Genomic DNA, 14,517 nt, shown 5'->3' with positions numbered 1-14,517 from the left:
ATCCATTCACTGATTATTCATTTGACTGTCAAAGATGCCACTTTGTACACGGTACCGAACAGCCCTCAAGGAGAAGACTTTCACTTATTCTCAAGTCGGGACAGAAGTGAGCTTAGAAAACACAGAAGTAGACATGGCATGGGAGAGGTAGCTTCCTCGTAGACGCAGTGTGACAGTTATATTAGGAACCTCAAAGCTGACTCTGGCACTGATTCACTTTGGGCCTGTCTTTCCACTCTTCCAAAATGGAGACAGAAATATCTGTCAAGAATTCCTTTACAAGGTATTGTGAAATAACCATTCCTCAAAAACAAAAGTATCTCATCGAAGAACGCTAGTCTTAGGAGTAGAACTTCCTGACATAATAGATCACTCGAATTCAATAGAGCTGCTCTGGAAACTCACTAAGTTTCTAGAAATCAAATCATTTTTTTAAAAGCACTCGGAAAATTTACTACTTAAGGAAAGGCTATGGCAAATGACAAAATACACTCATCATTTATATACCCTTTCGAAAGCATTTATTGGGGGGGGGGTTGGGGGTTTTTTTGTGTTTTTTTTTTTTTTTTAAGATCTTATTTATCTGTCAGAGAAAGAGAAGGAGTGCACACAAGCATGGGGAGCGGCAGTCAGAGGGGGAAGCAGGCTCCCCACTGAGCAAGGAGCCCAACGTGGGACTTGATCCCAGGAACCTGGAATCATAACCTGAGCCGAAGGCAGACGCTCAACTGACTGAGCCACCCAGGCGTCCTTTTCAAAAGTATTTAAAGCCCTCAGAAACATCAATTTGATCTTCACCACAACCACGTGAGATAGGTGGTTTTACTAGTTTCTATTTTTGAATGACGAAAACAGGCTTAAGAAGGGTAATAAACTGATTTGCCAAAGTCACAGAACTCGCAAGTGGCAGAGCCACAACTTTAAGTATTCTGTCGTTCAGTGCCATGCAGGACCTACCTACCCTGTGTGCCTGTAATTACTCACTGAACGTCTCTCACTGTAACTATTTTAAATAATCCGTCTACTCCTAAGCCCAAGGCACTGCGCCACCGGTCCAAGGACGCAGGGCTTGAGTACGCAGTCTGGTGTCAGATCCATACTGAAATTTTAGTGTCACCTTTTAGTAATTTTGTAAATTAAGCTATTAACGGTCTGTTTCAGACTCTCAGTTTGCTCATCCGTAAACGAGGCATAGTATCTTCTCTGACAGAGTTTGAGAAGGATCCAATTAGATAACTTGTGTAAAGCACCTAAAGCAGTGTTAGCATAATAAATGCTCAATCATGTAGCTACTATCACTGGTGTTGAAAATCAAACCAATGTAAAACTTGTTAAAAAGGAAAAACAGGTTTCCTTTTCAGTACAAAGACGTAAAATGTAACTTTCAGCCTGTGGATTACATGGTTCTCTCTGGCACTAAAAACTGACCACTCAAGTCTAATATTTTAAGGTGGCCAACTAATAAACCCAGATCAGACGGTCATAAAAGATAAGCTACTCCACAAAACAGAAACACTAATTGAATTGTCTCTTAAAAAGCTGACTGAGGAAAACCCCTGGTTGTTAGCAGCAACACATGTTTGCTAGGCAGAAATTCACAGACAGTTGCCACATGAAAAAGAAAAATACATAATAGGAATATTTTGTTGCATGGAGCTAGGGCTCTAAAGTTTTCAAAGACTACGTATGTTATTTCGTTTGCCTCTCCCGCTACTCACTAGAGGAAAACAGATGAACTTTTTAGCACCAAGACGGCCAGTGGTAAACAGCAAACTTTTTTTTTCCCCCTCCTGGTCTCATTTTCCATCACACCCTATCAATAGCTGATAGTATGTAGATGTTACAGTACAGAGTGTGCAGAATACTGTGGTAAGACAGAGGCCGCTAAGTTGGGAAAGCCAGAAAAGGCTTTGGAGAGAAGGTGACATATACTCAACCTTTTACCTAGCACGAAATCACGCCTAGAATGTTAGTGATTGTCCCTGAGCTTGATGCCACTTTCTCTGAATTCCGAATATGTCTTCCAGTGGCTTACTTCTCATGCACTGTTTTTGCTGATTTGCAAACTTAAATGGATCTCCCCTAAAAAAAAACTAAACTAAAAAAATTTCTACCCAAGGCTTTGATATTAAAAGAGGCTGAGAGATGACGTCACTGTTTGACTTAACACCACTTACGGCTCCTTCTAATTCTACAGTTCTCTGATTTTTTAAATTACTGCTCATTCGTCTATTGTATTACTTACTATATAATACATCAATTTAAAAGTGAATGTTAATCTATAGCTAATTAACATTGAAAAATACATGTATTTTTTTTCCTTCACGACTGTTTATCTCAGAAGTTAACAGTTGGGAAGAACCCTTAAGGATATGTGAGGGGAGGGGTGCCTGGCTGGCGCAGTTGGTAGAGCATGTGACTCGATCTCGGATCATGAACTGAAGCCCCACCTGGGATATAGAGATTACTTTGAAAAAAAGTAAACACTATCTAAGGGAACATGCCTGAGGAAACTCAGGCCACAGCAGGGGAAGTCTGATGGTTATTTCTTTCCTATGAAGGGCTAAGAGTTGCCTTTTCATAACCATCTGTATTATCTTCTCCAACATGAAATAAACATGTTTTTAAATAAAAGACATTCAGATATTTGAAGATGATTTTGACAATCCCTTACCTAGAGCCATTATTTTGAGACTGTTGCTGTTTTCCAATATAGGCACATAGAGCTATAAATTTCCCTCTAAACCCTGCTATAGTTACATCCTAGTTATTTGGAAATATGTTTTTATTTTCAGTCAGTTGACAATACTTACCATTTCCCTTTTTTTTGGTCACATGGGTTATTTGGTAAAATTTACCAGCACAACCATTTGGGCCTGGTGGTTTTTCTTTTCTGGAAAGTTGTTTTGTTTTTTGTTTTTACTATTAACTGGATTTAATAGATAAAGGGCAATTCAGGTAATCTACTTCTCCTTGAGATAGTTTTGGTAGTTTGTGTGTATCTTTCTAGACACGGTTCCATTTTATCTGTTATCAAATTTGTGAGCAGAGAATACAGTATTCCCTTACTCGCCCTGTAATATCCATGAGTATCAGTCGCTCTGAGCCCTCTTTCATTCCTGACATTGCTAATTTAGGCCTTCTTTTTCCTTTGGTTAAACTGGCTACAATTTTTATTTTTTTTATCTTGTTCAAAGAACCATCTTTTTGTTTTGATTTTCTCATTTTTTCTATTTTTGATTTTGTTAACTTCCCTTTTATTTATTTTCTTCTACTTGCTTTAGGTCTAATTTGCTCTTTTTTCCCTAGTTTCATAAGGTGGAAATTTAGGTTATTGATTTTAGATATTCTACTATGTGCATTTAATGCTATAAATTTCCCCCTAAGCACTGTGTTAGCTGCCTCTCCCCACCCACTTTTTTAATAAGCTGTATTTTCATTCTCCTTTAAATATTTTTACATTTTTCATGAGACTTTTTTGACCCATGGATTATTTACAAGTGTGTTAATTTTTGTCTACTGGAGAATTTTCCAGCTTTCTGTTATTAATTTCTAGCTTAACTGTTGGAGAATGTATTTTGTATGATTTCTATTGTTTTAAATTTAAGGTATTCTGTATGGCCTAGAATGTGCTTCTGGGTTGTTTGGAAGTGTGTTAGGTTACAAAATATTTTTCTAGATACCTTTCTATATTAATTTAATTCCTTTATGGTCAGGGAACATTTTTTATATGATTAAAAATTTTTAAACTAATTTATTCATTTTCTTACCCAGAATATGGTCCATCTTGATAAATGTTCTGGGTGCACTAGAATGTGTTGGGTAGAGTTCTACAGACGCCAGTTAGGTCAAGCTGGTGGATAGTGCTCTTCTCGCTCCTCGCTAATCTTCTATCTAGTTGAGCCATCATCTATTGAAAAGGGTGTTGAAATCCGACTATAACTGTGGATTTGTCTATTTCTCCTGACGTACACTGAAACTTTATTATTACATGCATAAGCATTTCAGATTATATCCTGATGAGTTTACCACTTTATCATTATGAAAGAACCATCTTTACACCTGGCAATATTTTTTGCTCTAATTTCTACTTAGAAGTTAGCTACTCCAAGCTTAAAAAAACATTAGTACTAAAATACATATTGCTTTCCATCCCTTACCTTGTAATCTAATTGTGTCTTTAGATATATGAAGTGCATTCTTTGTAGTAGCCTATAGCTAACTCATTTTCTTCTTAAAAAAAAAAAAAAACTAAGCTGACATGCATTGCCTTTTAACTAGAGTGCTTATACCATTTATACTTAATATGATTATTGATATTGTTAGGTTGAAATGTACATCTTGCTACCCATTTGTTCTCCATTTCCCTTTTCCTTTTTTTTTTCTGCCTTCTTTTGGACTATTTTTCTTGATTTAATTTTATCTCCTTTGGCTTATAACTCTTTCTTTTGAAGTCTAAGTGGTTCATTTAGGGTTTTTCATTATATTCTTAACACATGTACCTTCAAGGGATAGTACACCTCTTCACATATAGTATAAAAACTTTAGGGGCACCTGGGTGGCTTAGTCAGTTAAGCATATGCCTTCAGCTCAGGTCATAATCCCAGGGTCCTGGGATTGAGCCCTGCATCAGGCTCCTTGCTCAGTGGGGAGTCTGTTTCTCCCTCTGCCTCTGCCCCCCACCCCCGCTCATGCTCTCGCTCATGCTCTAAAATAAACAAAATCTTTAAAAAAAACAAAAAACAAAAACACTATATTACATTTCAATTTTTCCCATCCTGACCTTTGTGCAACTGTTGTCATATTTTACATGTTATAAACCCCAACTACATTGTTACTATTTTTGGTTAAAACAATCACCTTTTAAAAAAAAAAGATTTAAATTAAAAAAAAAAACCATACGTTTACTCAGGAGGTTATTATTTCTGGTGTTCTTTACTTTGATCTAGTATTACTTTCCTTCTTCCTAATGGCTTCCTTTAACATTTCTTATAATGTGGGTGAAATGGTGGTGAATTCTTTCAGCTTTTGTATGTCTAAAAAAGTATTTTACTATCTTTTTTGAAAGATATCTTTATTAGCTATAGATTTCCAGGTTGACAGTTTTTTCTTTCATTACTTTAAAGAAGTTGCTCCACTCTCTTCTGGATTGCATTGCTTTGGTGAAAAGTCTACTGTCATTCTTTTTTCCTCTAAATTTATAATGTCCTCGTTCTCTGCTTTAAAATCTTTATTACTGGTTTTAAACTATTTGATTGTGATGTACATTGGTGTAATTTTCTTCATTTCTTTGGTACTTGCTGGTATTCATCAAACTTCTAAGATATGTGGACTTATTGTTTCCAACAAATTTAGCAAACTTTCAGCCATTATTTCTTTAAATATTCATTCTGTTACCTTCCACCTTTGGAGACTCCAATTATACATATATTTGGCTGTTTACAGTTGTCCCATAGCTCACTGATGGGCTGTTTCAGTTTTTCACTGTACGTGTGTGTTTTATTTTGTATAATTTCTATTGCTATAGCATCAAGTTCTCAAAGTCTTTCTGCAATGTCTAGTCTGCTGTTATTCCTATCCAGTGTATATTCCATTTCAGATGTTTATATTGCCTCTAAAAGTTCAACTTGGATTTTTTTTTATAGCTTTCGTGTCTCTCCTTAAACTGCTGCTTTCCTCTACAATCTTGAGCATATGTATGATAAAATAACTGTTTTAATATCTTTGTTTAGTAAAGATGTTTACTAAATCTTTTAAAAATCTGTTTATTAAATTTATCTTTATAAATCTATCATCTCTGAGCCTATTTGTATTGAGTGATTTCTTCTCTTCACTATTGAATTTTCCTATTCCTTGGGAGATCTGGTAAATTTGATTGAATGCTAGATAGTGCATACTTTACCTTGTTAGGTGCTGGATATTTTCTAGTTCTTTAAATATCCTTGAGCTTTGTTCTGGGATGAAGTTAAACTACTAGAAACAATTTGACCTTTAAACCAAGAGCCTGCAAATTGTGGCCCACAGGCCAAATCAGGCCCACGCCTATTTCTGTAAATGAAGTTTTACTAGAATTTGGCCATCCTCATTCATTTACATACTGTCTATGGCTGCTTTAACATTACACTGGCAGAGCTGAGCAGCTGCAACAGAGATCATATGGCCTGTAAAGCCTAAAATATTTTCTATCTTACTCTTTACAAAATAAAAAATTATGATCATTCTTTAATGGGTTACTCTTAGGTTTTTTGGGTTTTCTTTTTATTTTAGAAAGGATCAGAGCAACCTAATTTTTCCTCACTAGGGCTAATTTTTCCTCACTACTGAGGCAATACTTTTCCAAGTACTCCATTTTATGCCACTTATATTACAGTTTTTCTACTCTGGTGGGACACAGTCCTCCCTGACCTGTGATCTACATTTTCCTTCCCAGTGGTTCTTTTCCCAGCCTTGGGTAGTTCTCTTATATGCGTGCACTAATCAGCACTCAGCTGAAGACTCCAGGGGAATGCTCTGATGACCTCCAAAGTGTTCCCTTTGTGTAACTCTCTCTTCTCTAGTACACTGTCCTACAAATTCTAGCTGCACCTGCTTCCTTGAATTCCCAATTCTATTACCTCAATTCAGGGTGGCCACTGAGTTGTGCTTGGGTTCCCCTTCTTACTCTGTGGCCTTGGGCACATCATTTGTTTCCTTTCTCTCAGGGTTCACAGTCTTATGCTGTTCATTGCCCGATGTCTGAAAACCTGTTTTATATATTTTACCGGCTTTTTCTGGTTTCATTTTGTTCTTTGGTTGTTTCAGGTGGGAGAATGGACCCAGTTCCTATTACTACACCATGGCTAGAAGTCATGGAAGTCCCCCAGTTCGAATTCCTAACATTTGCATTAGTGCATTATATTTACAAGTACTGAAAAGTCTACATTATCTCATTTCATATCTCTACATCATTAAGATGTAGAGATTACCTGAAAGTTCAAAAAATGCAAAAAGTGGGGGCGCCTGGGTGGCACAGCGGTTAAGCGTCTGCCTTCAGCTCAGGGTGTGATCCCGGCGTTCTGGGATCGAGCCCCACATCAGGCTCTTCCGCTATGAGCCTGCTTCTTCCTCTCCCACTCCCCCTGCTTGTGTTCCCTCTCTCGCTGGCTGTCTCTATCTGTTCAATAAATAAATAAAATCTTAAAAAAAAAAATGCAAAAAGTGACTTGTCTGGGGTCACATTACAGAGCAGCCCTTGTCTCTTAGTCAATTTCTCTTTCCATAAAAATATATAATTTTTCAAAATCTGGGATAGGTAAGATAAATAATAAGAGATGGCTTTCTCTATAAAGTACATTATAAAATAATTTTTTACTAGTATCTCAAATTATAATACTGAGCAATATAGAATTAAAAGGTTGTTACTGAATATTGCTAATGACTAGGTCTATCACCTCAGTTAATCCTTATGATCCTCACAGCTATTATTATTTCAGTCTTATACAAGACAACCTATGGCTAAGAAACGTTCATTAACTTGCTCACTGTCACATGCTTATTGGCCACACTCATTCAAAAACTTGTGCTCTCCACCATGCTGCCTGCTTAATTTATAGCTCTTAAAAAAAGAGCTTTTGGAACTAAATTATGATAGAATACTCCAAGTCCTCATTAACAAAATGGCATTAGGAGCCATTTACTAAAAGTATCAAGATCTATTCATTTTTTTACCAAAGAACTTCTAATCAAACAAGCACTGAAAAAGAAAATGAAAATTCTTAGAAGAAATTTCAAATGTAGTTTTTCTCCCAGTGATACTTCAAAATACATAGATGATTGAGATTTTAGCTGCTTTTTAATCATGTTTAATCTAACTAAAGTTCTCAAATCAAGCATTCAGACTTCCTTATTGAATTATCTGGGAAAGCCTACAACTGACAAAACTCAGCTGAGCTTGAACTCTAGTACTAGAATTTTCTTACCTCTAAGTATTGGAAACATATTCTTAAGAACTTATTATTTATTTTCTGGTAACAAAGTTATACATACTAACGGTAAGAAATTCTGAAAATACACATTTCTTATTTGAGTTATTCTTAGTATGTTAGTTTCTTGCTAGCCATAAGAAATGAACCTATTATCTTAAGCTTCCAATTATTGCCACTAAACATATATTTATCATTTCTCTAACTACTTATGGAATTGCATTAATTAAAAGAGTTTTATAACTGATTTTCAGAACTGTATAGATCTATCCGTCATATTGCCTGTAAGATTTTAGTGTGGGGTGTCTGGATGGCTCAGTCAGTTAAGTGTCTGCCTTTGGCTCAGGTCATAATCTCAGGGTCCTGGGATGAGCCCCACATCAGGCTCCCTGCTCAGCAGGGAGTTTGCTTCTCCCTTTCCCTCTGCCTCTCCCTCTGCTCATGCTCGCTCTTTCTCTCTCAAATAAATAAAATCTTTTAAAAAAAAGATTTTTAGGGGCGCCTGGGTGGCACAGCAGTTAAGTTCCTGCCTTCGGCTCAGGGCGTGATTCCAGCGTTGTGGGATCGAGCCCCACATCAGGCTCCTCTGCTATGAGCCTGCTTCTTCCTTTCCCACTCCCCCTGCTTGTGTTCCCTCTCTCGCTGGCTGTCTCTATCTCTGTCAAATAAATAAATAAAATCTTTAATAAAAAAAAAAAGATTTTTAGGGGGCGCCTGGGTGGTGCAGTCGTTAAGCGTCTGCCTTCGGCTCAGGGCATGATCCCAGCGTTCTGGGATCAAGCCCCACATCAGGCTCCTTTTTGCTGGGAGCCTGCTTCTTCCCCTCCCACTCCCCCTGCTTGTGTTCCCTCTCTCGCTGTCTCTGTCAAATAAATAAAAAAAAAATCTTTAAAAAAAAAAAAAAGATTTTAGTGTTATCTCATCCTCTAATAACTATGCTTGTTACTTTTCTGTCTCACTGCCAGGCTAGAACTTATACTATCATGCCAGCAGACATCATGTCACTACTCCTGATTTTGATGGAAATGTTTGTGGGCTTTACTATTAATAAATGTGCGAATGGTTCAAAACAAATGTTCTGTATCCATAATAAGTACTACTCCTAAAAGATGACCAGAAATGGGTGTTAAATGTTATTAAATGTCCCATAGGACTTAGTTCACACTTTTAAAAAATTATCATACAGTGTATTTATGCATAAGATTCTCAAATATTTTATCATTTTTGTACTCTTAGGGTAAGTCCTATTTGGTCATAGTAGATAGTTCTTTATAAAACCTTACTTGGAGATTTTTACATTTATTCTCATAACTGACAATCTTTTTAAATTTTTTGTATTGGCCATTATGTTTTAATGAGGGTTATGTAAGTCTCTTGAATATATCTACTTTATATTTCTGAGCTGTGGAAGTCATGTAACATGTAAGTAACTATTACATGAACATTAGGAAGAATTCATCAATCTGACAGGCAAACTAGGTCAAAATAACCTTTAGTGTCTTACACACTGAATGTTTTAAAGTTTATTTACATAGAACTTTATACAGTATTCACTTAAAATTTTCTTATTCTCTCCTGTATCTGCTCTAATATTCTTTTTGCATTTTTTGGTCACCTAGTTTATGGGCAACTTTTGTAAGTGTTCCAAAGGCATTATAGTGTATGGCTATATCTATCTTTTGTCTAATGGTCTTTTAACAGTTAAAAGGACCCATGACAAGATAGGAATTACTTCCTTATTACCACCTCCAGTCAGAAAAATTGAAATCCCATGGAAAACGCCAGTTGGCCCGGCTTGGATCACATGCCCATCCCAGGACTAGAATACCAGAAGGACAAGATACAAAGACTGCCCCAACATGAGTCACTTATCCATCTTTGTGGTCAGGAGGCAACAAGAGAAAGGCATGTTAGCCACAGTCAGTAACTGCTACACAACCCCTTTCCCCTATTCCACTTTCCTCTTTCTGAATGAAACACACAAAGTTCCCTTCCTTATGGAGTTCATCTTCAAAGGAAGGTAAGACAAACAAAATGTATATCAGATGGTGATTCAAAACTAAAGTACTGAAGAGATAGGGAGTGCTAAGAGGGTAAGGCAAGGAGAAATAGTGGCAATTCAAAACAGCCTTGTCAGGTAAGGCCTACGTGCGATGACAATTTAGCAAAGATCTGAAGGAGGTAAGAAGCCAGCCTTATGGCTTTTTGTGGCAACAATAACTGCAAAAGACTTGGAACAAGAATATTGGCTTGGCTAAAGCAGTGAGTGAGGGGGACCGTAAAAGGTTAGGTCAGAAGTAATGGCGGCCCATATTAAGTTGATAAACCTCTATAAAAGGGCTTGCACTGGCTCGAGTCATTAGACAAGAAAAGTAACATGATCAGAATTAATAGTTTTAAATAATTTATCTGGCTGCTGAAGAATAGATTATAGGGGAGAAAGTATAAAAGTAGGGAGACCAGTAAGAAGTCTATTTTAATAAAAAGGTGATGAAGGTTTGGACCAGTATGATGGTGGAAGAGGTAGTGAAAAGCCGTCCTCTTCTGAATTTATCTAAGATAGAGCTGACAGTATTTTCTGACAACTAGATATGTAGCAGGTGAGAAAAAGAAGAAATGATAATGGTGCCAAAGAGTTCAGCCTGGGAAAATGGAGGAATAGAGTTACCATTTACAGAGATTAAGAAGACTAAGGAAGAAGAAAGTTTGGTTGAGAGTGGAGAGCAACCTGACTGTGGACATGTTCGGTTTGATATGCCTATCAGATGTGCAGCACTTGGATATTTAAATACAGAGTTCAGGAGAGAGATTCATAGTGGAGATATCAATTTAGTAGTTACCAGCATATATGTGTATTAAAGCCATGAAACGGAACCAGCTTAGCTAGGGAGTGAATGTAGGCAGAGAAACAGTGCAGGAGCTGCCCTGGGTCACCCAGTGTTTGGAAGTCAGGGCAATGAAGAGGTATTTGCACAAAAGAAAAGACTGATATAAGTGGTCATGGTAACTAGAAGGCAGCTGGGAAAGTGTGGAGACTCAGAACACTAAGGAGGAGTGTGACTGACTGGGTCAATTCTACTGACAGGTCCGGTAAGATGAGGCCTGAGAACTGTCAGATTTGCAATATGGAGGTCATTGGTGACACTCAAGACAGTTTGGGTACAATGGTGAGAATCAAGCCTGACTGAAATGGGATCAAGATAGATTGGACAGAAAGACAGAAAAATTTTGTAAAAGGAAATGGAAATGAGATGAATTGGTAAATAGCAGGAATAGGAGTTAAATAATTAAGTAAAGGAAGGGGGAAATCCCTAATCCAGGGAAGAGAAAGAACAACTGCTATAGCAATACCCTTGAGTAGGGGAAAGGAAATAGAATCTAAGAACATAAGTACAAGAGTAAGCTTTAGGATTCGATTTGGGCAGTTCACCCAGGGAGGAAGAAGAGAAGGCAGAATGTAAGGTACAGGTGCAGGTGGTTGGGTAGGTGTTATGATGGGTGCTTGTGGACGTTCTCTTTTGGGTATTTCTATTTTATCAGTGAAAAAGAAAAGAGGGTCATCAGGTGAAAGGCAGAATAGAAGAGGAACTGGAAGTTTATAGAGAAATAGGTTTAAAACGTTTTCCTAGGAATTAATTGTCCAAATTGCCAGAACATACTAGGGGCCCCCTGAGATTAGTTACCAAAATAGTTAAAGTAAGACTAGTGAGCCTGGCTAGGTAGTTTTCTCCAGCTGTGTTCGGCTGGCCAGCTACAGGCATGGAAGAGACAGACTATGTCTTTGGGATTTAGAGCTAAGGACAACAAAACAAGAAGGAGGGATAAGAGAGAGGGATAAATGGGTGATTTTAATGATAGGGTAGAAGCTATTTACATCGAGTAGGGAAATGTCCAGGTGGAGTTAAAAATTTGTTGGTGGGAGTGGGCACTGTTGGAGAATGGGATGCTTAAAGTCAAGATCATGGAGGGAAATGGTTATTGCTAATGACTAAGTCCACAATGTGACCATGGGAAGACATGGCTGAAGTAGTTTGGGAAACAAGATCATTGAAAGAGAGGAAGCTAAGGAAGTGAGAAATCAGGGTATTGGAAGGACCCCAAGGTGGCCATAAAATCACCAAGATTAGGACCATTAGTCTTGGGGAGGATGACAGTGAGCCAGGAGCTAAATCTTCAAGAAATGAAGTGGGAATTAGTGATGTGGGAATTAGTAGGTGACTACAACAAGGAAGAACATGTTTTTACTTTCAAGATAAAAAACTGTTTTATAACTATAACAATTATTAATGCTTAATTGCATGTCAACTGTTTTAAGATACTTCACAGTCTTTTTATGTTATACGTCGACCATTCTAACTCAAATGTCCTTATTTTCTTTCACCATCATTGTGAAAAATGTACAAGAGATTCTGTCATTTTCACCAATTTCCTAAATTTTAAAGCACTATTTCCCCCAAAATGTTTCATGGAGCACCAGTCTTATGGCATATTTGATGACACTGGGGTTATACTGGGAAATACGTCTGAGAAACACCATAGACCACAGGCTCTCTTAGATAATCAGTTGTTGGACATAAGTCTAATTTTAACTCCGTTTTTTCCCCCCAATTTACATGACCATAGGTCCCTTTCCCATTTAACATCAGTTAACATCCAAAGGAATGAGTATTCCAAGACATATACTTTGGGGAAGACTGTATTAGAGGTGTCTTCCTAGTGGCTTCAAAACGGGTGAAACAAAACCAAATGATTTGATTCAAACTGATTTAGACACTGTCAGAGAATGCCAATTCCCCAAGTGTTACTTCGTAACGATATTATCCTCCATTGCTAACACGATGAAAAACAAAGCCATCTTCAGACAATATTTCTCAAAGATGTCCTTAAAATTAGCTTAGCATATTTCAGTTCTTCATCAAAATGACAACATGCCTAAATCAAAACCAGTGCACATTATGGTTCACAACCTTCTTTTTTCCATACTGGCAACACAGTCTCTTTTCTAAGAAACTGGCCGAGGAAAACCCACTTAATAACCTAATACATTTTCAGTGCCATAGAGAATAATTTATTTTCTCAGGTTAAAAATGTTTATCCAAATTTTCCTACTTCAAATGTCTGCATTTCATGGAATTAAAAAAAAAACCTACCTATTATTAAGACAGGAGTCCTAATTTTTTTTTCAATATACAACAAAGAAAAAGTTGCAAAATAGCAAGATAGCTACTTCAAATGATAAAATGGGAATAAAGTTAAATTCTCCCGGTCTGGAATCCTACCCTCATTTCATCTAATTGACAGATTTTCACATGTAAATGAAGCATAAGTCATTTTATCTCACTAGTCAAACCACTTACAGCAGTGGCTTTCTCCCAGGGTGTTGCGACCCTCTTATCAGCCACAAGGCTGTTCTGTGTGAAGACCGTGATATCCAACAGGATGGGTGTGTATACAACCTCAGCTCCACAGATGGCACTTTACTCCTGCTAATCATAACCCAGGTAGGAAGTCGCTCCAAAGAAACAGATGGCACTAGCCTAAGACATGTAACTCCAACCTCCTCAAAATAACTATCACCTAATGATATCAGAAAAAGTGAAACAGACCTTAAAATAATGTAAGAACCAAATAATAGAATTTTGCTCCAATTTTTGCTCCAGGTTCTCTAGAAAAGTACTCTTACATAATTAGAAAATATAAAATGTGGGGGGGTGGAGAATAAAAAAATTAAAATGTCAACTTACAAAGCCAATGAGGACTTATCAACGAGGCAGAAACAACCTAAAAACAAAAATGAAAACAAAACCATTTAATAGTTTTATATAATAGTTGCACATGCATTTTTTTAAGTTTACTGCAATAACTATAGATTCATACATGATGTTGAGAGATCTTGAGTACCCTTTACTGTTTCCCCCAGTGATAACTTTTCACAAAACTAAAGAATATCACAATAAATGTATTTATATTACTATAAGCCACTGGTCCTTTGAGATTTCCCAGTTTCATTATGCTTGTTTGTGTCTGTATTTAGTTCTACAGAACTTTATTACCTGTAGGCTCACGTATCTACCACCAGAGTCAAGATAGCAAACAGTTCTATCACAAGGATCCCTCAATGTTGCCTTTTTATAAGCACCCCCACGTACCTCCCCACAACCCTCTTCTGTTCCTAACCTCTTATACATCTATTTTTACATAAACAGCAACTTCCATTTGTGAGCAATAAGTATTTTACTCATTGGGCATAAATGACCACTACCTAGTATATGTCAAATCATGAATAAAGAATTCCATTTTTCTGTTTTAAAGAATATGTTTTAGTTAAAGGAAAAAAGTCTCTGGAGAGAATTTTTTTTCCTCATTGTTATCACAAGCTATTCACTTCCGAAGTCAAAAGGTAAGCTAAGAGCATTGTCTGAACTCAGATTCCGTATTTTCAACATACATTTTTAAAAGACTTCATTCTTTTAGAGCAGTTTTAGGTTTACGGCAACATTGAGGGGAAGATCAGTTTCAGATTCCATTTGTTCAACTACTGGTATATAGGAAAGCA

General features: G+C 37.0%; 1 protein-coding gene across 9 annotated transcripts in view; it reads right to left on the bottom strand.

Moving 5' to 3' along the window:
* The window catches only part of PLAGL1 (PLAG1 like zinc finger 1), a 108,342-nt gene that overhangs the window by 34,876 nt on the left and 58,949 nt on the right, over positions 1–14,517 (bottom strand). For all 9 annotated transcript variants that reach the window (XM_048225898.2, XM_048225904.2, XM_048225903.2 and 6 more), the window contains exon 2: positions 13,706–13,742. The gene's annotated coding sequence lies outside the window, so the exon portion shown is untranslated. The remainder of the gene's footprint in view (positions 1–13,705; positions 13,743–14,517) is intronic.

Source organism: Ursus arctos, unplaced genomic scaffold, assembly GCF_023065955.2.
Source record: "Ursus arctos isolate Adak ecotype North America unplaced genomic scaffold, UrsArc2.0 scaffold_13, whole genome shotgun sequence".
Taxonomy (NCBI): domain Eukaryota; kingdom Metazoa; phylum Chordata; class Mammalia; order Carnivora; family Ursidae; genus Ursus; species Ursus arctos.
Note: the sequence above shows the minus strand (reverse complement) of the source record. Positions and strands in the feature narration are given on the sequence as shown.